The sequence below is a fragment of the Typopeltis vanoorti genome, chromosome 17 (assembly GCF_054136105.1).
Source record: "Typopeltis vanoorti isolate ZY-2024b chromosome 17, IOZ_Tvanoo_1.0, whole genome shotgun sequence".
NCBI lineage: Eukaryota > Metazoa > Arthropoda > Arachnida > Uropygi > Thelyphonidae > Typopeltis > Typopeltis vanoorti.
Window position 1 is genome coordinate 48,380,019 of NC_143565.1, and position 26,985 is coordinate 48,407,003.

The window sequence follows — 26,985 nt, forward strand, 5'->3', positions numbered from 1 at the left end:
AATTTTTAGAACAACAAACATGATCAGATTGTGAACATGTCGAACCAGAAATGACTGTTACGAATTATTGTTGTGATACTGTCAGTACATCAACTAATCAATCACATGTTGTACGTTTGTTGTATTATTGTACAATTTTCATCAGTTTCATAACGTAAAGATTAACGTTCATAACGAATTTAATTGTTAATGATTCTGTGGTGTTTATATCTCTGTGATTAATATATATGCTCTGTATCTTCAGCATTTGAATTTATATAACTGAAAAGAGTGGACAGTACTGGTTTAATTTTCCGGTGTTTCTGCAAGGTTTTTAATCTGCTTGCGATAATACAAAATTAGAATAGAAAAAATTATAAATCTTATGTGATGAATTTTTCCTGGGCGTTTCTGTTAAGGGCTGTAATATTTGTAGTTTCAGGAGATTTAGTCTGATATAATTTTTTGCACCATTGAGAGGAGGATTGTGAACATTACAGATACACTTGACTTTGCCGATTTAATTTTCATGCGGATGCTATGTGAATTATATTAAATGATAGCTAAACCAACAGGATAGAGATTATGGAGATAGAAAAAAAATAAAACGAAAATGAGAAACAAAAAAGCGGTAAAACATAGTAAAACAAAAATAAATCTTAATAAATATGCAAACTGGAGTCTCCGTAGCTCACCTCGTTCAGATGAGTCGTTGTTTAGAATGACTAAGGTTTGCTTCTGTTCTATGCAACATTTTTCGGGTATTTTCAATCAAATTGTTAAGTTAGCAGGTTTTGTATGTTGGTGGAAGATTTTTCTCCCAAAAACTAGTTTTTTCGTTTAGGCATAAATACTAGCGCTTGTCCTGAAGGAAATGCAACAGAGAAGTAAACGTACCGGCTACATTAATTCCTCGAAACCCTAATCACTGGACTCTCCATTCAAAAGATTGATAGGCTGAAGAAGAAGAAATGCAAAAATTAAAACCAAAATAAATCAATAACGATTTCTTTGACGTAATACATGGCATGTTAATATTACGTGATACCTCTAAGGAGTCCAAAGACTCATCGAGGGAGGGCACCTACTCTACAGCTCTTGGTTTTTCCCTATTCAATCTACCAACTACAGCGAAACGCATAATCTACACAAACACCATCTACTGCCCACTACCACCACGACTAGTATTTTCACAGACAATCACAAACATCTATCCCCACGGTGGGATTCAAACTCGCAGTCTTTTGGCTCGGAAGCGGACAGGTTAAACGGCTAGGCCAACCAGGCCAGGTAGATTGGTGTTTCGCTTTAATTAGTTAATTCATTCCAATATGTTAGTCCATTTCTACTCTGAGATAACGACGTTAAGATTCATTCAAGTGCTCAACTAAGAGTGATTATTTATTCAAGTGATCGATAAATATGATCAATACACGTTTATATTGTACGCAGTGGCTTTATTTCATAATCGACAAATTTATTTTTTACCAAACATTTCTCTTAGAAGGCAGATAACCACAAAGTGAAATAGTAAAATAGATGAAAGAACATTTTTGGAATTGTGAGTTAGCTGATGATGTGCCCAATTCCCTACAAACAGTTAAATGGATAATAAGTGTTATCTTTAAAAAGATCCTCTTAAAAGTGACAAAATGCCCAGTGAATCTCCTTATGTGGCCCAGGAACATTCATAACCGAAACAGATTTGGATGCAAACATACCTCCGATGTCATGTTGCACTTAAACTTTCGTTTTAAATTTGACAAAATGCCTCCGTTTGAGGATGTATTCAAAATATGTGAGCACTTGCTTGAAAGGTTATGTTGTTATCCAATTTACTGTGCTTGCCTGTTATATTTATCCTTGAACACTTCATTTACTGTAGGAAAAATTTGGAAGAAAATATTGATCTTTTAAAAAACTCTGCTGTTTTGTTAATAGGCCATCAAATGGATTTCATTAACATTTTCATTTATGTACGAAACTTTTTTTTTTCAAAACTGGAAGTCACTGGATATACATTCAGCTTATATATTTTCTTATTGAAGCTACAGAAAATGTCAACATTTTAAGATTCTTTGATCACCATAGTCTATTATCATCATCTCGCTAGAAAATCTCAAGATAGGTTTATTCCAGTCTGACTTAGTTGGGTTAGTCGAATCTTTCTTTTTTGTTTTTTGTTATTTAATTTTTTAATTTATTTTTTCCTTTTTTGCATTTAAGAAATTCCAAATCATTCTTGCATTTTCACGAATCAAACTATCAAAGTGTAAGTCACATTTATGTTAGGATTGCCTGGACCATTCCCTGAAAGTTTTGCCAATAAAATATCGCACATGAACTTGTGTCTCTACTATGAATGGAAGTTATTTCTCCATCCAAATAAAAAAAAAGACGTTGTTCTCTGTTTTAAACGGCTGGGAGACGCGGATATACCTCAGTTAGACGGACCCTACGAGAAAGACCACCTTGACTACCACTGTAAACCACAGTGGTAGTCAAGATGGTTTTTATGTAATTGTGTTCATTTACGCCATTAGCGCAGTGGATTATATCGAAACTATCGTGAACACACACACACACACACACACACACACACACACACACACACACACACACACACACACACACACACACACACACACACACACACACACACACACACACACACACACACACACACACACACACAGCGAGAGAGAGAGAGAGAGAGATGTGTATTCGAGTTTTGCGTCGTGTTAAACTTCATGACATTTCCGGAACTGTATACGGTAATTGATACATGTCAGTAGGATAATGATCTTTGCTACAATAACCATGGTTTTTAGGATATCCTGGTCTTAGGATATCAGTGTAACTGCAATGGATTGGCTAGCTGAGTCCCAATCTGAGCTACTCGCGTGGGTCGCTATGCGACAAAATGGGCTTGAGAGCAACTGAGTTAGCAAACATCACTGGCAGAAAAGACATTCCAGCATGGATAATGGAAGGTTACTCATTAAAGATAGCAAAACATTCAGATGTCCTTTATCTGTACCTGGATAGTCTAATATTTCTGGCAGTGTGGTGTGCTATGGCAGTATAAACATGGCTTCATGAAATATCAGCTGAAATAACTTATTTTAGAGGGGATGCAAGAATTCAGACCAGTTAAGTTTTAGTTACATCACATAGCTATTCCAAGAAGAAATCTTTAAAAAATGTATTTCTTCAAATCAGTTATTTTGAAAAAAAAAAAAAAACTAAACATAGTACTTAATTTACGATACTTTTAATAAATAAGTAAAATGGTGTTTCACTTTTTAAATAAATTAAGTTGAATGAAACACTCTAAAGAGAAATATTAAAAACAAAAAAGGAGTAATTTACCAGAGCGTACCTTATCAAAAATATATGCAAAATTGTTAATGATTAGTTCAGTACACGGACTTCATTCAGTTATTCGTTTTATTTTCATGAAAATAGCACTAAGCCTTTTCAATCATAAGTAGTATGGTTAGCACTTTGAACAAGATCAAGATCAAGATACGATATGGAATACTGACGTGTTTGTTTGATAAGATGATGACGTCATTGTGTGCGTGACGTCATGTGATTGAAATGTTTGGAATTTTTCTGGGGAACATATGTAAGGTACATGCTGAATGGTACATAACAGAGCATTTTGTTAAATATTAATGTTATAGAGATATCATTATACTGACTATTCAATCGCAAAAAGATCTTCTATGGCATGCTAATTATAATTATACTTAATATTAAGAAAGCATGAAGTTATTTCTCACGATATAAATTTCGCTTGTTCTGATATATTTGTATCCATCCATTTATTTATCTAAATTTCTTGAATAAGAAAGAGATTTCTACCCAACAGCAATATCCGCTTTTTCTTTCTCTGTTGAGGCAGGCGATCATTACCATGTCGGTCAATGAAGGAACACGGATGTACTCACAGTAACACGTTTATTGATAAATATAATTATAATGGTAGAGTGACACAATAATGATCGCAAACAACACGAAAACAAACAACAATAACAATATTTTTAAGGTTCATGACTATTTACCGATGCTTACTCAAGTGCGAAACAGGAAGAGAATGAAAGTTAATTATATCAAGTAATTGTGCATTAATTAGTATTGAGTAATTGCATGCTCATCTCAATGAATACATGGTTTCTGGATTTGATAAAAGCAAGCATTTTATATAATTTGAGAACTTTTAAGTTTTCCCTATACCATGAAATTATTAAATTACAATTTTTAATGTAATTCCTTTTACTTTATAAAATATCCCTTTATATCTTTAGCATACCTGTAGTTATAAATATTTTCTAGCCAATCGTTGATTAGTAAGCAATATTCAATAATATATGAAAGATATTATTTAGGAATAGAGAAGGCAATAACACTTTCCTAGTGAATAGTAAGTGAAAGACATCGAGAATTATTTACTTTCAATTAGCACGTAATCACTACGTTATGCCCTGGATGCAATTTTAATAGGCATTAGTTCATATTTTGTATATAGTAGTTAATCAGTCAAACTATTGCGAACCATTTTAATCAGTCAGTATGCAATTTCAGTATCGCTTAATTACAATTAATCATGCACAAGGGTTATTTTTCTACAATCAAATATCTGTTTTTGGGTAAATTCATTGTCTGTGGATTACGTTTCTCATCGCTGCTTCCTCCAGTGAATCATGATGATGAGAGATTATTTCCCAGCTTCAGAATTTCAGTGCAGATGCTGCTTTAGGATTCAACTGAACAACTAGCATACTGTAAGTGATTATAATACCTAAAGTAGTCAATATAAAACCCTTGTTAAGAATTGCAATTCCACCTACTGTAAACTTCCACGGTAATACTTGAACAACATTGAAGATACTTTCTGCTTCTATCCGTACTTCAATATTGCCCTTGGGAATCATCATAATATATTTCCCAACATCTAGAAGAAAAGGTGTTTTCAGCTCATTTATGCCAGAAACTATGAAGGAGATTAAGATGAAAATAAGCCACCATGAAAACATGTTCATGGTAATCAAAGGTAAATAAACGCGTTCAATTTTTTGCGTGCTGAGAATAGCTCTGGTGATATTGAAACACATTCTAGTTACGTTTCCTCCGTACCACACAAAAAACATAAAAGAATAAACATCGTCAGTTGAATGAATTAATTCAACCACACGAAAATACTTACACTTAACCGATTTAACATAATCAGTTGTCACTCTTCTTGACTGATCATTCAAAGATTTAATGTCTTCAATAAGAGTTGTAATATAATGCCTTATAATAATTACTGTGTACACGAACATCACAGGGAATAATATATCACTTCCAAGAGATATAATCTTGTTTAAAGTTACAGCCGTATTAATTAACACACTTTTCATTGAGGGAAAAGAAAATAATCCAGTGTAAAATCCAGAGATTATGAGTAACGAAATGAAACGGAGAAAGTACCAGATCCACGCACAAATTACAAAATAAAGGGTTGTTTTTCTTAGTTTACATTCTGATTGACACGCAGATGATTGACATTTGGGAAAAGTCTGTAACAATTTCTTAAAAGAACCTTGTTTTCTGTAGAAGATGCAAACGATAAACAGTTCAGTGAAATGGTCTATTACCCAGGTCACATGTTTGTCCCATTCTTCATGATGAAATCCCAAAATTCTCACCAGAATAGCATAGAAAAGGCGGTATATCAGGATAACCACAAAGAAAACCAGGCGACGTCTTGTTTTTTCGGAGTTATTTGGATTCAAATTTATGTAATTTCCACAAAGAAACATTGACGCGGCTATTATCTTCCAACTAGTCCACTTGTGAATCTCTTGCGTGCCACTAGTAGTAGTAGTATGAGGCATCTGCAGAGCTTTAGTGCTATCTGATAACCGAAAGACTCTGTCTTGAATTTTTGACTACAGAACTGCATTTATGGTTGCGTGAAGTTAACTTTCGATTTAGAAAAGAGAGTCATTGTCAACTATATAAACTGCATTCTTCTAAGATGGAAAAAAAATGCTATTACTTCGATTATTCAAAATGAAACGCTTTGTTAAGGCGCTTGTATGCTTGGGTTTTCAGTCCGCAGAAAAGCTAAAGACTGGGAGAGCAAGAAGCTACTTCATGGTTTTGTAGTGAATATATGCAGTGACTTCAAGGAATCAGTTTAATCAATAAATTTCTTGGGTGGAGCTGACATCAAAATATTAAAATACCTACTATGAAGTTGCTTTAAAGGCGTGTTCGACAGCTTGTCTATTCATTTTTGATGATACGTTTGACGCAAATTAGTGATAAAAATGATATTGGCCTTATTGTATATTTTCTCTCAGATGGATAACTTACATGAAGGAAAGCATCAAACCAGTTTCTTATAATCATTCTGTTTTCTGCAGAAAACGTACGTCGAGAATACACTGATACTTCGGATATCTTGGGTGTATATATAGGTGGTGCGACAATTCATTTCAGTGTTTTCTGAAAGTTCAGACAAATCACAACAACTTTTCGGGGTATTCAACATTAAATTTGTCACTTCCGAGATAATTAATAAGAGGAATAATAATCTGAACTGAAGTCTGGCTATTTATTGATTTCACCTACATCACTTAACAAGACCAGGAGTGCTTATGTGTGCATAACTAGTAAAAAAATTTTTAGAAATGTGTACGTATTGAGATGATTATCAGGGATCTGATTATTCATTGTCAACTGTAGCATAAACGTGAAGAAAGTTCAGGATGCAGCTGCCACTCTTTCGCAGATTTTTTTCTCATTTGAACTATTAAGTGACTTGAAAGCTAAACACTAGGAGAACCGATGGGGAATCTGCTAAATAGTTATTACGCCTTTCAAGGCGTAGCAATCCCATGTTATCAAAGCGTAGCTCTGTGCTTACTAACTTGTTGAGTGTTACATGTTTGTCACCAGAAGGGATACAACTTGATGTTTGAAAAATAAATGTCTTCTTAGAAGTTACTGTGAATATTTCTGCATGTTAAACAAAAATTCTAAGTTCCGTGGAACATCCTCATACATATCTAAGAATGGTAATAAGGAAAACAAGGTGGAGAATTAGGACGTAGTATCTCTTCAAAAATATTTCATTCATGCAAGGATAATTTTTTGTAGCTCATTAAAAAAAAATATCGCCAAAACTAACAAATTTTCTACCGTTCTCTTTTCCTCCATATTCATATAATTTTTCATTTTTCACATTATCCCGTATTTTGTTGAAATTTTTTAATTAGTAACGGCAGACACCGGATGATCGAAAAAATTGCGGTTTTTTACTTACGCTAAAATGTATTCTTTCTTTCAATTTATTTCGTGTTATACCAGCAACTCCTTCTGTACCACTCATTTAATTATACTATTATGCCATTCACTTTGTCAAATAGGCCACCGTAATAATTATTCCAGTTTATCCCATTTGCTAGTCTCATAAGATGAGAATACATAGATAATTGTATGATAGTTGTAGTATGGCGGAAACTTTGAATGAGATCAAGATAACATAAGGAATCGTGACGTGTTGTTTAATAAGATGATGACGTCGTTGTGTGTGACGTCATGTGACTGGAAGGTTTGCAATTTTTCTGGGGAACATATGTACATCAGATGTAGATAAGTGACATTATTTGTTAGTTGTAAATAAGTGACGTTATTGTTTTGAATGGAAAAGGAAGATATACAGGGTGTTCGGGATAAATTTGACAGTTTCGTAAGGAAAAAGAAAATCTTCTTTGTATCTATTAAATTTAATGAATTGACAAAAAAACATTACAGGCAGAGTTAATTACAATACTATCAACAAGATTTACTCAAAATAACCACCATTAGCATCGATCACAGCTTCAATTCTGCTTCGGAACCTCGAACAAGCTGATGCTACAGTCTCCCTGGGAAGGGCCGCAAAAACTGTTTTAATTTTATCCATTAACTGGGCTTTTGTATTACTGGAAGTGCGATTGGTGTCTTTTTCAACTGCGCCCCATACAAAATAATCCATGGGGTTAAGGTCTGGGGAGTTTGGAGGCCAAACATTTGGACTGGTGAAGTCGTAGAAATTTTCAGACAACCATTTTTGACTTTTCCCAGAGGTGTGGCAAGGGGCCGAATCCTGCTGCCATACATACGGCCTACCATTGGCTACCCTTGTTATCCAGGGCTTGACTACAGTTAGCAACTCCACGAACAAAGCCCGAATTCCAATGCCAGGGTTCTTCAACACCTGTTCCTGCAGATTTGCGAGGAATTCTGCTGTACGAACGCAATCAGATCGTCTGCTAGGGATCTTTCTTCTTGCTACATCCTCGTAGTCACCATTGCAAGTCTCTAGTTCATGCCTGATTGTTTTTACTGTATTCAGGGAGCATTGGGCAGCAGTCGTAATATCCTTATTTTGATGGCGGGCACGAATCATCATGATACAAGTTATTCTCTTCCATGATTCAGGTGGGTTCCAGCTATCCATCCTTTCTGACATCTTGTATATGAATGAAGAAGGGTCCAAACTTTTAAATGAAGAGAAGTGTGTGTTAATACATGTAACTTACGGAAAAATATAATTAATTATAAATATGTCAAATTTATCCCGAACACCCTGTATTAGTGGATAAGGATTCGTGTCGGTGATTAGTGACACTTTCAACCAAACAGGGATAGGGTGAATGGGGGAAGCGACGTCAGTGCCTTGGATGTGTGTTGTTAGGGATCTTTCTTCTTGCTACATCCTCGTAGTCACCATTGATACTCTACTGTATGTACTCTATGATTATTCATATGAAAAAAAAAAAAACTCTATTCAGTATTACAATTAGAATTGCGCTTAACAAAACATACGAGCAATGGTCACTGAAATTACAAATATCACGTGGTATTTTTAAGTTAAACAAAAAAAAATGATGTAGATAAGTGAATGGTTTGAGTATGGTATTGTGGGAAATGGAATTTTAGTTTAGAGTGAAGAGCTGGCGGCAGAATTTAGACATTTTCTGAATAATTAATTGCAAACTATAATTCGTTTCCCCCCTCAAACACACAGCACACGTTTTTCTCGTCAATAGATGATTATGGGAATTTTTAGTTAGAGTCAAGAGAGCATTTAGACATTTTCTAAATAATTAATTATATGCCATCACTGGGGTCCTTCAACTACATACATTTAGAAATGAAAAGTCGCTAATGTATCCCATGGTGATACTCTACTGTATGTACTCTATGATTATTCATATGAAAAAAAAAAAAAAACTCTATTCAGTATTACAATTAGAATTGCGCTTAACAAAACATACGAGCAATGGTCACTGAAATTACAAATATCACGTGGTATTTTTAAGTTAAACAAAAAAAAATATTAAATTACTTTCTTTCCAGAATGGGGCTTCTCGGAACTAGCTAGCTTCTGAAAACAATAGATATTCCAAATTGTTGATTTTTAACCATATATTCACAGCAAAAAAAACAAACAAACAAACACAAGGTCTGAAAATGCAGTTAATTCTTTTTTCCTTATATGTTACTGTGTGTTTCGTTAATTTCATTCGCACATTGCCTCATGCTATGTTTTCCCCACGGTTTCTGTCCAAATGATATCATAGAGTTGAAGTGGAAACGCAGTTTTGTTGTGGGTATGTGTGACTTTTCTGTTTTTGGAATTCTGGGTGATGGTTAAAGTATGAAATTCTGAAAAGTGAAATGAGTTTTTTTTTTTTTTAACTATACGGGATACACAAAACACTACAACACACACAAAAACATTTTTTGTTTTTCAATCTGCTTGGTTGTATTTTCTCAATTTTACTTTTAAAATTCTGTTTGCTACATATTCTAACAGAATAACTCAGCAAAATAAATAAACGAAGAAATTATGTGTGTGAATTTATTTTCCCCCACTGTTGATTTTTTATTTGTGTTATCTTAAGCTATCTCATTTCCGTTCTCAATTTTGTTGTGCTAACTTGTGACATTCACTGAGTGGGTCTGGAATTCTCCTGGTCTTACTTAACTGCTTTGATAATGTTTCCCATACGACAATACAAACTTCACAGCTCCCAAGTATTAGCAACACTAATAAAACCAGGCAGTTCACGTTTTTGGATTTCGGTCCTCTTTCAGAATGGGAGCTTTAGGTTAGACAGTTTCTAAATAATTAATCACATCCTATCATAGGTGTCTTGCGGTATTGTTCAAAGGTATCACTGTAGATTTTTCATTGTCTTATCTTTAAGATGGCTCATTTTCGGTGTTTCGTGATGACCATCTTGTGGGTGGGATGACACCTACATGCATACACACTAAGGAGATTATAATCACTTCTTGTTTCGAGTAGATGGACGATTTGTTTACTCATATGCTCCCTTTTGATGTTTATTCGCTCCTTCTGTGATACTAATGACACCAATTTTCTAATCCCACCGTCAGTGTATTCATGAAAACAGCTTTGTAGTTTTGAACTTGCTTTGCACACAATTCTTAATAAGAGATACGTTTCTCAGAAAAATTCAAAATATGCTTTACAAAATCTACTTTCTAGTCTCTTTCGTTGACATTCATACATTGAGTGATTTTTCACTCGTAATTTCTTTTTCCACATTCATAACTAAACAGAAGGAAACGGCAGTTTCAAAGACTTGATTGGGAACAAGAGAAAAACGGAAACCCTAATCAGGAGTGATCTTAGTAATGGGTTATAAGAACTTTGAGTCTTATCATAATGTGTGTTCATTTTCAGAAAAAAAAATTGGAAACGATTGTTTATTTTCTCGCTTTTTTAATAGTTGAATGTTTGCTGAGATGGGGAAGTGAAGTGAACATTCAAGACAGAATAAGTTTGACTCCTTTGCACCTAGCAGCAAGACAATCAATCGCTACTGGAAACACGCCCCTGAAAGAGGAATTTCGTGGTGTTGGGTATAGATGGGGTAAATACACTTTTTATTATTGTTTCTTAGTACAAAATAGTATCCCGGTTTCTATTATGGATCATATATTAATGATATTAGATGTTTTGGAATGAAGAAACGTAAACTGTTCACCCATCTGCCGACTGTTCTTATTCATTTCCTTGCTCATTCGATGGTACACACAAAATCCTTAATTAATTCATTTCTTGATAATCAGAAGGCGTTCCCCAGTGTTATTTCTAACAGACATTTAATTAATATCATATATGCAAGTATTATATATTCTATTGTTAAATATATATATATATATATATATATATATATATATATATATATATATATTGTGGATATTAATTGGAATTTTGTTGACAATAATCGATAATTATTATTTTTATTTTAAATGCAGAAATTATACAGGTGCTTGTAGACGCTGGTAGTGAGGTCAGTGCGGAGAACAAGAGTAACCTTACGCCCCTGGTTTTAGCCTGCATGAAAATATCTGAACGTTTAGTTATATACCTTCTTGAAAACGAGGCTGATGTTAAATACATTGATGGTAACGGTATCAACCCATTACTTATTGCATCTATCTCCAGAAATTCTGAACTGGTGTCGTGTTTGCTAACCTTTGGAGCGAATGTAAATTTGGAGCGAATGTAAATCCCAAATCTTCCTCGTTGTTTTTTTTTTCTGTTAATATTTTACTGACAGCTTCTGTAAGGTAGATGACGAAAGCATCCTTTAGAGGTATGGAATTCGATGGACTTCGAGGTGAAGATAAAGATATGTAGAATTCATCAAGTTTTTAGACAGCATCTTATTTTAAAATCGTTTTGCATTCTTCAAAATAGCAGACCATTAACAGAGATTAATTACATCCTTATACATAATTATATTCAAAATGTAATTTATCTCTTGTAATACTTTTGGTCGTAATATATGAAAAGACTTTCCTTTTATGTGGAACTACAAAAGGGTATGACAACGCATGATATGTTTCATGTACGTATGTGTTCACCCAGCCTATTATTGTGATTTGGGGATGATATTTGGATCTTCCTGAATTACATTCTCGAACTTCGCTTATTAGAAAGTGTGACTGCAGACCTATGACCGCGTGAGTAGCAGAAAGACATTACACTTCAGTTATTTCTTGCAAATAGAAAAATATTGCATCTTCTCCATGAATTACAGAAACTCTAATAAAATGTGCAATTTACATTTAGCTAAAATATGTTTTTTATTATTATTTTTATTATTTTTTTTCAGGTAAATCACCGATTCCTGAAGAACAACAGCACAGCTCTCCACTTTGCCATCGCCCAGGCGTTTCGTCTTCAGTTAGACGGCGATTCCCTTTCATACACGTAACAATTGCAAACCATACAATATGTAATCAATGCTGGAGCAGATGTAAACGATTCGTCAGGACCGGATCTGATGCTAATGAGTTCAAATTTCGAAATCGACGATGTTGTGGAAAAATTGGTCATTGCTAACTACGACCCGAGGAAATGCAAAAGAGGGCACACACATCATCGTCATTTCGACTTTCCAGGAGCTGAAACAAGTGGGGTGTTATGTTGATGGTGGCCACAGGATTTGACTTACAGAAGCAAACCTGGTTGAAAAACAAGTCTTTTCTTGATGCTGTTGAAGATACTGATTTAAAGAAGTGGTTGTTTGATCAGGTGTCATCTCCCCTTTCGCTGCTTCACCAAAGTCGTGTTTCCATCAGAAAAAAAAGTGTTTTATTTGCTCCAAATTGATCAGTATCATTGGAGGTGACATCGCTAATAGATATCCGCAAATGGCGAGTTCGCTCATCTCCCCTTGGATGAGCAGACATCTTCTGGAGGAGAGGTGGGGGGTTTAGGGGTGTGAGAGGTAGCATTGTAGGGAAGACCACTGTCAACCTCTCGATTACACTTTCACTATCACCACCTAATGGTATATTTTTTTTTCCCATCCCAACAATTTCGGACACATGAGCGAGAACTAGTCACATGCTCTAACATCAAAAACGCTCTTTGAAATTAAAAATATTTAACATGATAAGGATAATAATATAGAATACCATTCGAGCCACAGAGATAAGGTTTATCCCATGATGTCACAAAGTAAGATAAACTCACATCAACCTTATATCTAGCAGCATGCGAAAACATGTCTGTGAGTAATCTGCACGAAAGTTTCATTTTGAAGGAAGTCAAGGTCAGGTAAACAGTACTATAAGGAAAACAATCGCAGTACTATAAGGAAAACAGTACTATAAGGAAAACAATCGAGTGCCTTTTCCGTTACTGCAATTCATCCCGTGCAGCTATCGTATTGTGTTGTTGTGTTTTGTGTCCAGTAAATTAAAATAATGAATGAAACACAAGAGTATCTGAAATTTTCTATTTTCAGGAAAACAGCACTAGACAAAACTGTTCACTTAGCTCTAAAAGGATGGAAACCTGTTATTATTTTAGAAGACACATACATTGTGATGTATTTATTCAGGACCACTTGGGAAAAGTTATGCAGGAAGTGGTCTGATATCATTGGCTACTTGCAAAGAAGATTTGACTACGAAATGAACCTCGGTGACTGTCATATTCTTAAATGCCAAAATGGGGAACTAATGCTCGATGATACCGGAGCTAGTAGATGTAATTTTCTCTATTAGTTGTGAAGAAGTGAGAGGTTTTCACTAAAATGTCGACATAAGTTTGAGGTGACATCACTGACAGTTATCCGCAAATCGCGGTGTCACTCATACTTCGGACATATGAGTTCTGGCACTCATATGTCCGAAATTGTTTTGTTGCGATGAAAAATAAATAAATAAAATAAAATAAAAAATAGCATTAAGTGGTGGTGGGTGACAGGATATTCGAGAGTTAAATACATCGATGGTAATGGTATCAACCCATTACTTATTGCATCTATCTCCGGAAATTCTGAACTGGTGTCGTGTTTGCTAACCTTTGGAGCGATAGATGCAATAAGTAATGGGTTGATACCATTACCATTAATGTATTTAACATCAGCCTCGTTTTCAAGAAGGTATATAACTAAACGTTCAGAGCTTTTCATACAGGCCAAAACCAGGGGCGTAAGGTTACTCTTGTTCTCCGTATTGACCTCACTACCAGCGTCTACAAGCATTTGTATAATTTCTGCAATTAAAATAAAAAAAATAATAATTATCGATTATTGTCAACAAAATTCCAATTAATATCCACAATATATATATATATATATATATATATATATATATATATATATATATGTTAAAGATACCAAGTTATTTTAAATATAAACCTGGTTTTATTTACTCCATTTCCCAAGTAAGCAAACAGACAATGCAGTCAAGTTTCTCCCTGCAAGTGTTGCAAGTCTAGCTGATCCTGTACGTAGTGCAAGACCAAGGCAAGTCGTGGTAAAGGTAGAATAAGCTCTTATCACCATTCTTAATATTTTCCCTTAATGCAAAGCACATCTCCTGGAGGAGATATATGATGCTATGTATTAAAGGCAAGGGGCCACTACCCAGACCGGTTTCGACCTTTATTGAGGTCTCATCAGTGGGGCAGGCTAAGAAATACTAAGTTTTAATTTTTTTAAATAAGATTTTGATAATAATAATGATTTTGATATTAATAAGTTTTAATAAGTTTTTGTATTACTTAAAACTTAGTATTTCTTAGCCTGACTCCCACTGATGAGACCTCAATAAAGGTCGAAACCGGTCTGGATAGTGGCCATTTGCCTTTAATACATAACATCATACATCTCCTTCAGGAGATGTGCTTTACATTAAGGGAAAATATTAAGAATAGTGATCAGAGCTTAATCTACCTTTACCACGAGTTGCCTGGGGCTTGCACTACGTACAGGGTCAGCTAGACTTGCAACACTTGCAGGCGGAAACTTGACTGAATTGTCTGTTTGCTTACTTGGGAAATGGAGTAAATAAAACCAGGCTTATATTTAAATTAACTTGGTATCTTTAACATATATTATATCCAAGGTAAAAAACTTTCTACATATATATATTTAACGATAGAATATATAATATGCTGTATATCTGATGTTAAGTAAATGTCTATTAGAAATAATACACTGGGGAACGCTTTCTGATTATCAATGAATTAATTAAGGATTTTATGTGTACCATCGAATGAGCAAAGAAATAAATAAGGACAGTTGGCAGATGGGTGTATTCCTAATTCTTGATTCCAGAACATATTTATGATATTAGATGTTTATATATAATAAAAATAATAGAAACCGGAATACTATTTTGTACTAGGAAACAATAATGAGAAGTGTACCATCTACACCCAACACCAAGAAATGCCTCTTGCAGGGGTGCGTTTCCAGTAGCGATTGATTTCACTTAAATGTCTGCTCTGTACTTTAACTGTAAATTCACAGTTCTCATATCGTCAAGTCTTGTTGTTAGATGCAAAAGAGTCAAACCTCTTCTGTGTTGAATGTTCACTTCACATCCCCATCACACCAAGCATTCTACTATTTAAAAAAAAAGCAAGAAATTTTACAATCGTTTCCATTTTTTTTTTCTGAAAATGAACACACGTTATGATAAGACTCAAAGTTCTTACAACCAATTACTAAGATCACTCCTAATTGGGATTTCCGTTTTTATCTTGTTCCATTTTGGACAGAAACCGTGGGGAAAAACAATGCACGAGGCAATGTGCGAATGAAATTAACGAAACGCACAGTAACCTATAATGATAAAAGAATTAACTGCATTTTCAGAACTTGTGTTTGTGTGTTTTGTGCTCTGAATATACGGTTAAAATCAACAATTTTTAATATATATTGTTTTCAGAACCTAGCTAGTTCCAAGATTCCCCATTCTGGAAAGAAAGTAATTTAATATTTTTTTTTGTTTAACTTAAACATATCATGTGCTATTTGTAATTTCAGTGGCCACTGCTCGTATGTTTTGTTAAGCGCAATTCTAATTCTAATACTGAATATTTTTTTTTCTCATAAGAATAATCATAACGTACATACATTAGGGTATCACCATGGGATACATTAGCGACTTTTCATGTCGAAATGTGTATGGTTGAGGGACCCCAGTGATGGCATATAATCAATTATTCAGAAAATGTCTAAATGCTGCAACCACCAGCTCTCTTGACGTTGACTAAAAATTCCCATAATCATCTATGACAAGAAAACGTATGTATTGTGTGTGCGTGTGTGTGTGTGTGTGTGTGTGTGTGTGTGTGTGTGTGTGTGTGTGTGTGTGTGTGTGTGTGTGTGTGTGTGTGTGAAGGAAGACACCAATGATAGTCTGTAATTATTTATTCAGAAAATGTCTAAATACTGTACCAGCTCTTCACTCTAAACTAAAATTCCACCTTATCTCCCCATCGCCCACAATACCATATGCAAACCATTCACTTATCTACATCTCATAACAACTCACATCCAAGGCACTGACGTCGCCTCCCCATTCACCCTACCCCTGTTTAGTTTAAAGTGTCCCACTAATCATGACACGAATCCTTATCCACTAACATATCTTCCTTTTCCATTCAAAACAATAACGTTACTTATCTACATCTGATCTACATATGTTCCCCAGAAAAATTCCAAACATTCCAATCACATCACGTCCCACACACGATGACGTAATCATCTTGTCAAACAATCACGTCACGATTCCTTATCTTATGTTGCAGGCAATATGGTGGGAACATTGAACAATGTTCCCACCATACTACTGGTATCATACAATTATCTATATATTTTCATCTTGTGAATACAAGCTAATGGGATAAACTGGAATAATTATTACAGTGGCCTATTTGACAAAGTAAATGGCATAATAATATAATTAAAGGAGTGGTACAGAAGGATTTGGAGGTATAACATTTGAAATAATATGTTCATTGAAATAAAGAATTGGAATAAAGAAAATTGGAATTGGAATAAAGAATAAATTTTACTGTAAATAAAAAACGGCAATTTTTCTCGATCATGCGGTGTTTGCCGTTAGTAATTAAAAAATTTCAGCAAATACAGGATATTGTGAAAATTGAAAAATGATTGAATATGGAAGAAAAGAGAACGGTAGAAAATTTGCTAGTTTTGGAGATATTTTTGAATGAGCTACAAAAAATTATCCTTCCCTGAATGAAATATTTTTGAAGAGATACTACGTACAAATTCTCCACCTTATTTTCCTTATTACCATTCTTAGTTATGTATGAGGATGTTTCACGGAACTTAGTTAGAATTTTTAGTTAACATGCAGCAATATTCACAGTAAAATCTAAGAAGACGTTTATTTTTCAAACATCAGGTTGTATCCTTCTGTTGAACAAATATGTAACACTCAACAATTTAGTAAGCACAGAGCTACGCTTTGATAACATAGGATTGATACGCCTTGAAAGGCGTAATAACTATTTAGCAGATTCCCCATCGGTTCTCCTAGTGTTTAGCTTTCAAGTCGCTTGACAGCTCAAATGAGAAAAAACTCTAAGAAAGAATGTCAGCTGAATCCTGAACTTTCTTCAAGTTTATGCTGCAGTTGACACTGAATAATCAGATCCCTGATAATCATCTCAATACGTAAACATTTCTGAAAAACGTTTTTACTGGTTATGTACACATCAGCACTCCTGGTCCTGTTAAGTGATGTAGATGAAGTCAATAAATAGCCAGACTTCAGATTATTATTCCTCTTATTAATTATCTCGGGAGTGACAAATTTAAAGTTGAATACCCCGAAAAGTTGTTGTGACTTGTCTGAGCTTTCAGAGAACACTGAAATGAATTGTTGCGCCACCTATATATATACCCAACATATCCGAAGTATCACTGTATTCTTGACGTACTTTTTCTGCAGAAAACAGAATGATTATAAGAAACTGCGTTGATGCTTTACCTGATGCGAATCATCCATTTCGAAGAGAATATCCAATATGGGCAACATCATTTTTATCTATAATTCGCTTCAAACGTATCATCAAAAATGAATAGACTTAGACAAGCTGTCGAACACGCCTTTAAAGCAATCAATTTCAAAGCAGGTATTTTAATATTTTTATGTCAGCTCCACCCACGAAATTTATTGATTAAACCGATTCCTTGAAGTCTCTGCTTATGTTCACTAGAAAACAATAAAGTAGCTTCGGACTCTCCCAGTGGTTAGCTTTTCTGCTGACTGAAAACTCAAACGTATCGTACATGCTCCTTAACAAAGCGCTTCATTTTGAATAATCTAGGTAATAGCAGTTTTTTGTTTCAGCTTAGGAGAGTGCAGTTTATATAGTTGACAAGGACTTTCTTTTCTTCATCGAAAATTAACTTTAGCGACAATAAATGCAGTTCTGCACGCAAAAATGCAAGAGAGAGTCTTTCGATTATCAGATAGCAGTAAAGCTCTGCAGATGCCTCATACTACTACTACTACTAGTGACACGCAAGAGATTCACAAGTGGACTAGTTGGAAGATAATAGCCGCGTCAATGTTTCTTTGTGGAAATTACATAAATTTGAATCCAAATAACTCTGAAAAAACAAGACACCGCCTAGTTTTCTTTGTGGTAATCCTGATATATCGCATTTGCCCTATTCTGGTGAGAATTTTGGGATTTCATCACGAAGAATGGGACAAACATGTGACCTCGGGTATCGACTATTTCACTGAACTGTTTATCGCTTGCATCTTCTACAGCAAACAAGGTTCTTTTAAGAAACTGTTACAGACTTTTCCCAAATGTCGATCATCTGCGTGTCAATCAGAATGTAAGCTAAGAAAAACAACCCTTTATTTTGTAATTTGTGCTTCGATCTGGTACTTTCTCCGTTTCATTTCGTTATTCATAATCGGTGGTTTTTACAGTAGAATATTTTCTTGTCCATCAATGAGCAGTGTGTTAATTTATACGGCTATATCTTTGTACCTGATTATATATCTTGGAAGTGATATATTATTCCCTGTGATGTTCGTGTACACAGTAATTATTATAAGGCATTATATTACAACTCTTATTGAAGACATTAAATCTTTGAATGATCAGTCAAGAAGAGTGACAACTGATTATGTTAAATCGGTTAAGTGTAAGTATTTTCGTGTGGTTGAATTAATTCATTCAACTGACGATGTTTATTCTTTTATGCTTTTTGTGTGGTACGGAGGAAACGTAACTAGAATATGTTTCAATATCACCAGAGCTATTCTCAGCACGCAAAAAATTGAACGCGTTTATTTAGCTTTGATCACCATGAACATGTTTTCATGGTGGCTTATTTTCATCTTAATCTCCCTCATAGTTTCTGGCATAAATGAGCTGAAAACACCTTTTCTTCTAGATGTTGGGAAATATATTATGATGATTCCCAAGGGCAATATTGAAGTACGGATAGAAGCAGAAAGTATCTTCAATGTTGTTCAAGTGTTACCGTGGAAGTTTACGGTAGGTGGAATTGCAATCCTTAACAAGGGCTTTATATTGACTACTTTAGGTATTGTAATCACTTACAGTATGCTAGTTGTTCAGTTGAATCCTAAAGCAGCATCTGCACTGAAATTCTGAAGCTGGGAAATAATCTCTCACCATCATGATTCACTGGAGGAAGCAGCGATGAGAAACGTAATCCATAGACAATGACTTTTCCTAAAAACAGATATTTGATTGCAGAAAAATAACCATTGTGCATGAATTGTAATCAGGGCGACATTTAAGCAAACTAGGCAACCACCTAGGGTAGGGCGCTAGCCATGAACGTGCGCAAAACTTCAAGCTACGCTTTATTCATACTTTACTAATATATCAAAATTAAATAGTGATATATGATTTAGGTATCAATTCTTTTCCCTTATCCCTCACACATCCCACTGTTTTACTATTTAACTCTTGGTTCTTTTTTGTTCCTTATCAAAATGATTTGAACTTACCGCTATTTAAAATTCAGTTAAGATAAATATTTTAAAACGTTAACATTTTAAAATATTACATTTCGGTATTTTCTAACTTTTTATGTAAATCAGTTTTAACAGAGAATTTTCAAATTGATTATAAAAAAGCCCTATTAATGTACATATTAATTTAACCTGAAAGACAATTTTATTTTGTTTAATATCAATTAGACACATTTTAGTTTATGAAAAAAGCGGCGCACTTGTGAAATAAGGGGCACACTTATACACTTTGCTAGGGCGCAAAATAACCTGGCACCGACACTGATTATAATTAAGCGATACTCAAATTGCACCCCGACTGAAGAAAACGGTTTTCAATACTTTGACTCATTAAATATTATATACAAAATATGAATTAACGACTATTAATATTGCATCCCAGGCAGCATAACTTAGTGATGACATGCTGATTTAAAGCAAATAATTCTTGATGTCTTTCACTTACTATTCACAAGAAATGTTTTATTGACTTCTCTATGCCTAATTAATATCTTTCATATATTATTGAATATTGCTTACTAATTAATGATTGGCTAGAAATATTTATAGCTCCCCTACCTGCAGTTCTAAATTACAGTATTAAGGGACTACGAGAGGTATGCTAAAGAAATAAACTGATAGTTGTATAAAGCTTTGATCACCATGAACATGAAAGCCATTACTTAAAAAAATATATCGTAATTTAATAATTTCACGGTATAAGTGAAAAAAACTTAAAAAACTTTTAAAACTTAAAAGATCTCAAATTATATAAAATGTTTGCTTTTATCAAATCCAGAAACCCTGTATTCACTGAGATGAGCATTCAATTACTCGATACTAATTAATGCACAATTACTTGATATAATTAACTTTCATTCTCTTCCTGTTTCGTACTTGAGTAAGCATCGGTAAATAGTCATGAACCTTAAAAATATTGTTATTGTTGTTTGATTTCGTGTTGTTTGTGATCATTATTGTATCGCTCTTGTCGCTCTACCATTATAATTATATTTATCAATAAACGTGTTACTGTGAGTACATCCGTGTTCCTTCATTGATCTGACATGGTAATGATCGCCTGCCTCAACAGAGAAAGATAAAGCAGATATTGCTGTTGGGTAGAAATCTCTTTCTTATTCAAGAAATTTAGATAAATAAATGGATGGATACAAATATATCAGAACAAGCGAAATTTATATCGTGAGAAATAACTTCATGCTTTCTTAATATTAAGTATAATTATAATTATCATGCCATAGAAGATCTTTTTGCGATTGAATAGTCAGTATAATGATATCTCAATAACATTAATATTTAACAAAATGCTCTGTTATGTACCATTCAGCATGTGTGTTCAAACCTTTTTAAATGAAGATTTTTTTTTTTTTTTTGTTAAATGTAGACGAATACAGGGTTTGACTAATGAGAATAATTATTATTCAGCCGCTTTTATGTAGTTAAGAGTAGCTGTTGATTAAAAGAACATAATGGAGCATTTTTTTTTAAAATAATGTTAATAGGCATATACTTACTGTACAATCGCAATAAGAGTTTCTATAGTATTATAATTATACTAAATTTGCGAGAAATGGCAACGTGACGTTTGTTGCATGTTTGTGTTGTGAAAGGTGTTCTTTCACAACACAACATTCTTCTACGAAACTACAAGTTTTGGTAGAAGAATGAAATTACATGAATCTAGATATTAATTCTTCATATCCGGATTCTAGAAGAAAGAAAAAACTTTTCAGGTAATATGCAAATTAAACCCATTACCATCTCTCTCACTCTCTCAATCTAAATTAGCAATGCGACCATTTATTTTAGATTTATAAGTCCAAATTTATATTTTTAAAATTAATTTTTCAAATTTCTAAAACTATAAATTTGTGCCTTTGAACATTTCATGTAACAGTAATATGGGGTGACCATAAAATAACTTTACCTCTTTGGAGGCATCTGTAGCTAAAACCAATAAACGGAATGAGACCAAATTTTATATTGAGACTTTTGAAGGCACGGGGAGATGATTTCTGAGAAAAAAAAGATTTAGTACCAAAAGTCACCGATAGGGGAAATTTTGGCGCTGCGGAGCCTAAAACAAGCGGATAATTACATTAAAGGCAGATAAAATGGAATAATAACATTTCGACGGTGTAAACGACAGCCGCGTTACTCATTCCAGCTGGATATATGGCGCGTTACAATGATAACAACAGTAATAATAATAATTAAGCTAAAACAGCAACTTGCGAGAGACAGAAATTAATGTAGTGATTGAACTCACAGGAAATAATGTTTTTCTCATCAGAATCAGGGACCCTGGACCACATACACGATTTTCAATGTGCTGACCTTTCTTGTGTACAACAAACTGCATCCAGTGTGAGACATGCTCTGCAGCTGAGTGTAAGGAGTCGGATTGGATGTTCATAACAGCCCACGTATCCAGCTGGAATGAGTGACGCGGCTGTCGCTTACACCATCGAAATGTTATTATTCCATTTTATCTACCTTTAATGTAATTATCCGCTTGTTGTAGGCTCTGCCAGCGCCCAAACCTCCCCAAAATTTTCGGCGACTTTTGGTATTAAATCTTTTTTTTTTGGGGGGGGGGGAATCATCTCCGGATGCCTTCAAAAGTATCAATATAAAATTTGGTCTCATTCCGTTTATTGGTTTTAGCTACAGGTGCCTCCAAAGAGGGAAAGTTATTTTATGGTCACCCTGTACAACTGAATTATGATAAAAAAAGATGCGTTCACAGTCAAACGGCCTGCAACCAGTAATCTGGTTGCAGGACGTTTGTTTCAGTCTAAAACGTTCATATGGAAATTTGTTCCATACCAAATGGAATAAATTTGCGATATTTGAGTCTGTCAGAACCCATACACACATTTGAGTATGTGTATAAGGTAAAATTGTTCATATGGCCGTTTTTCAATGAATTAAACGTCCAGTCAGAAACGTCCACTCATTTTTGTCCAGTAGGGTCGAAATATTCATAGGTCAGAAAGATTCCCACAATTTTTTTTATTTCTCAGAAGCAGAAGCTAATGCTGCATTTAAAGGACTCTGTTACCATTTTCATTCATTCAATAAGCACCGGAGGAAAACATGCTGTAGATGTGAAGAGCGAAACCATGAACGCGCGATGTACAACTGGTATGATCTGAATGATATTACAATCATTCAGGCTGTCACACCATTATAACAATCCTGCTCTCAAAGGTGACGCTAGAGAAGTATAGAATTTGTTAAAACGACCTGCAATAGAGGAATTCAACAGAGGAATAACCTAATGCAACACTGCTATTACTATCTCCACTGGGCATCTACAGATGTCGTATGGTCACTCCGATGCTCGGTGATGTGCCACACCACGCGTCGCCATGTAGTCCTGTTGTTTGCTTTTCTGGCTACCTCAACTCTCTGAAGATTAGTAACACACACACGCCATCCATCCATCTCATTGATGGTCTACCCCGGCTCTTTTTCCAGGAACTTTACCTTCTATTACTGTTCTGAGAAGTCCCCCTTTCATCCTTTCTATGTGTCCAAAATATTTTAACTTTCTTCTGTCAATATCCTTAAGAAGCCTTCTTAAGGATATTGACAGTTCTACTAATTTTTTCTAACACCCATTCATTTGTACGCCTTTCAGTATATGATATCCTCAACAGCCATCTGTAATACAACATCTCAAAAACAGATATCCGTTTCTTATCTGACTTCTTTAGGTTCCAAGTCTCACATCCATAAGTCGCTGTTGGAAAAACAACTGCATCCAAAATCCTCAACTTTGTTTCCATGGAGATAGATCCATCCTTCCAGATTTTAGATAACTCTCTGACTGTTGTTTTAACTATTCCTAACCTTTTTCTGACGTCTTCTGAACAGCATTTCTTCACATTAATAATGGATCTCAGGTACTCAAACTTGCTGACTTCCTCAATTCTTTCTCCATTAAGGTATACTTGTTTCTCAAGAGCTTCTCTCTTTGTATTTCCTTTGAGAACCATAATCTTTGTCTTGCTAGGATTGAGTTGAAATCCTTTGTTATTACTGATCTTGTTAACTTTGTCAAGAATTAGTCCTAGTTCTTCCATGTCATTACAAAGGAGTACTGTATCATCAGCGTACCTCAGATTACTGATCAATCTACCTCCTATCCTAATTCCTGTCCTGAGCTCATCCAATGCTTCACGCATGATGTCCTCTGCATATATACTAAACAAGTGAGGGGAAAGTAAACATCATTGCCTAACTCCTTTTCCAACTTGAAGCTAGTCATTCAATCCAACACATGTTCTTACCGTCGCTTGTTGCTCCTTATACAAGTTGGCTATCAACTTGATAGTGTGTTGAGGAAAACCCATTCTTTTCATTACTTCCCACAGTTTCACATGTTCAATACAGTCAAAAGCTTTAGAGTAGTCTAAGAAGCACATTACCAGAGGAAGTCTGAATTCTTTATATTTTTCTATGATCTGTCTAAGGCAAAGAACGATCTGATCTCTGGTGCCCTTACCTTTTCTAAAACCAGCTTGATCCTCGGGCATCTCTGCCTCACCTTTCGCCCCAATCTTATTTAACATCATCTTAATAAAATTTTGCTTGCATGAGATATCAAACTAATTGTTCTATAATTCTTGCATGCCTTCATGTCACCTTTCTTATGTAGTGGTATGAAAACTGACATCTTCCAGTCTCTAGGCCATGATCCTGTCTCCCATATCCTTGTAATCAATCTATGAAACGCTCTTATCCCTCCGTCCCCTGTGGCCTTAATTAACTCTGCTGGGATTTCATCTGCACCTGGGGTCTTATTGCTGTTGAGCTGCTTAACTGCTCTTTCAACTTCATGCCTAAGTGGAGGTGGTTCCAAATCAAAATCAAAATTTTCCTAGTGGGAGGGCTCCACATTTTCTTTATCCACTCTATATACTAACAGAATATAGAGTGGGAAATCAAAATGTTTTTGATTTCCCACTCTTCTGTTAGTAATGATCCATTCCTCTCTTTGATGACGTTCCATTTAGGATTAAACTTGTGCTTCAAGTCACGAACTAAATGAAACATCAATTGAAAGAAGAACTACGAATTGTATATTATAATATACAATTCGTAGTTCAACTTATGTTATATTTATTTTCAATTTATGTTATAATATACAAACACACCTTTATGGCATTCGTATAGTAAAGGTATGTAAGTTCTTTTCACTTAAACCTTGTTATATTCCAGGTCTACCTACTCACTGATGAGACCTCAAAAAAAGGTTGAAACCGGTCTGGGTAGTGACCTCTCCTCATAATGTAATTACAGTATTACATCCTCTAGGGGCTGTGTTTTTACATTATGAGAAAATATCAAGGATAGTGAGCGATCTTGCTCCACCTTTGCTTCGAGTTGTACTACTAAGTGGTCATTTACACTTGGATTCGCCGATAGTTTTTCGGTATATATGAAACTCATAGATTCGTAGTTCTCGATCTTAGAGTTTTGCTTATTGGCAGTTGAACAACAAGGGATTGGTATCCCCTTAATTATTAAATGAAACATCCTTTTATAATTGTGCCTTCTCATCTGGAACTCTATTTCTTCACATTTGTTAGTATAGAACTTTTCCTTGTCCTGCTTGATCGCTCTTCTGACTTCTCTGTGTAAGCCCTTGAATTCTTCAGTCCCTATGTCTCTTTGGTTTCCCAATCGCCTTCTTTTGATTAGTTCCCATGTTGAATCTGATATCCATGGGTCTCTTGGTCTTTTTATTGGGCTGAGATGCTTCTTCGCTGTTGTATTATCACCTTGACTCCTTCCCAAAGCATTTTTGGTAAGTTCTCCTCATTGGTCTCCAAAAAATCATCCAACCGAGATGATGTTTCTTCAGTGAGTCCACTAGGAATTACTCTAACATCCAGTCTAGTGGGATGGGCCTGACCTGGAAGTTTTCGGAGTCTTAGTCTTACTTTGCCTCTTACTAGTTGATGGTCTGTACCACAATGTGCTCAGGACAAGTATGCATATCAGAGATGCTTGTCTTCCACCGCTGGAGAGCCAGGATGTAATTAATCTGGTACCTTGACCTATGTTCAAGTACAGGTCCCTCGTGGATGTTTCTGGAAGCAGGCATTGGTAATAACTAATCTGTTAGCACGGGCAAATTCCATATGTATATCTGCATATTCTTCTACATAAGAAGAATCACGAAGACCCTTTTAAAATGTTTTTAATTCACCAACTTTCTTTTTCTCTTCTTTTAATTCTCTCTACTCAAATGTATTTAACGATAGTCTCAGAAACATGTTTTCTCTGCAGCAACAGAGGTCACTGCTGTCGTTAAACAATCTTATATACATATATAATAATGTTTCAAATTAATTTCAAAGATTTTAAAATTTTGTAAATAAACTTTACTGTTCTAAATTTAATCATACGAAACATTCCAGTCCTACAAGGACGACCCTCTCTCTCTTTCCAGGAAAACGATTACTTTATCTTACATACTGTTTATGGAGGCCGCGTTAGTCCTCACAGTAATATTTTTCCTAAAAATAAAAGAATACAATATGCTTTTTAAGATGAAACAGAATTTCAGCCATCAACAACGCAATTGTTTAGTTGTCGTATCTTAAGCAACCGGTGTATTACTGAAACAAAAACTAAAGAGATATCCAACGTCGCCATCATAAGAACTAAATATTAGAGGATAAAGTAAACCTGTACCTCCTATTTATAGCAATGGATATTCGTCTGTAAAAGGAAAAACCACTTTTAATGAGTTCGATATAATTATGATTCTTTTTAATTACAATTTCATGATATGCCTCTATCACGATTTGTCTCTAATGCGATTTACCTTAATATGATTCAAGTAATCATAAATGTTTAAGTGACCTAAAACAAGAGTTTATAGCAGAAAAAATTTCTTAAGTCACATACTCTGATTTGTCACAAATATGAAGAGAGAATAGCTGTCTACTGCAACAATAAGAAAATCTGCCCGTTATTTTAATAGATCTTGTAAAGGTAATAATAACAATCAATATTAATGGTCAGTTTTTTGATCAACCCCTAACTACATTAAATCATACCCAAATTGGAAGGACGATGTAATAGTGAAATATT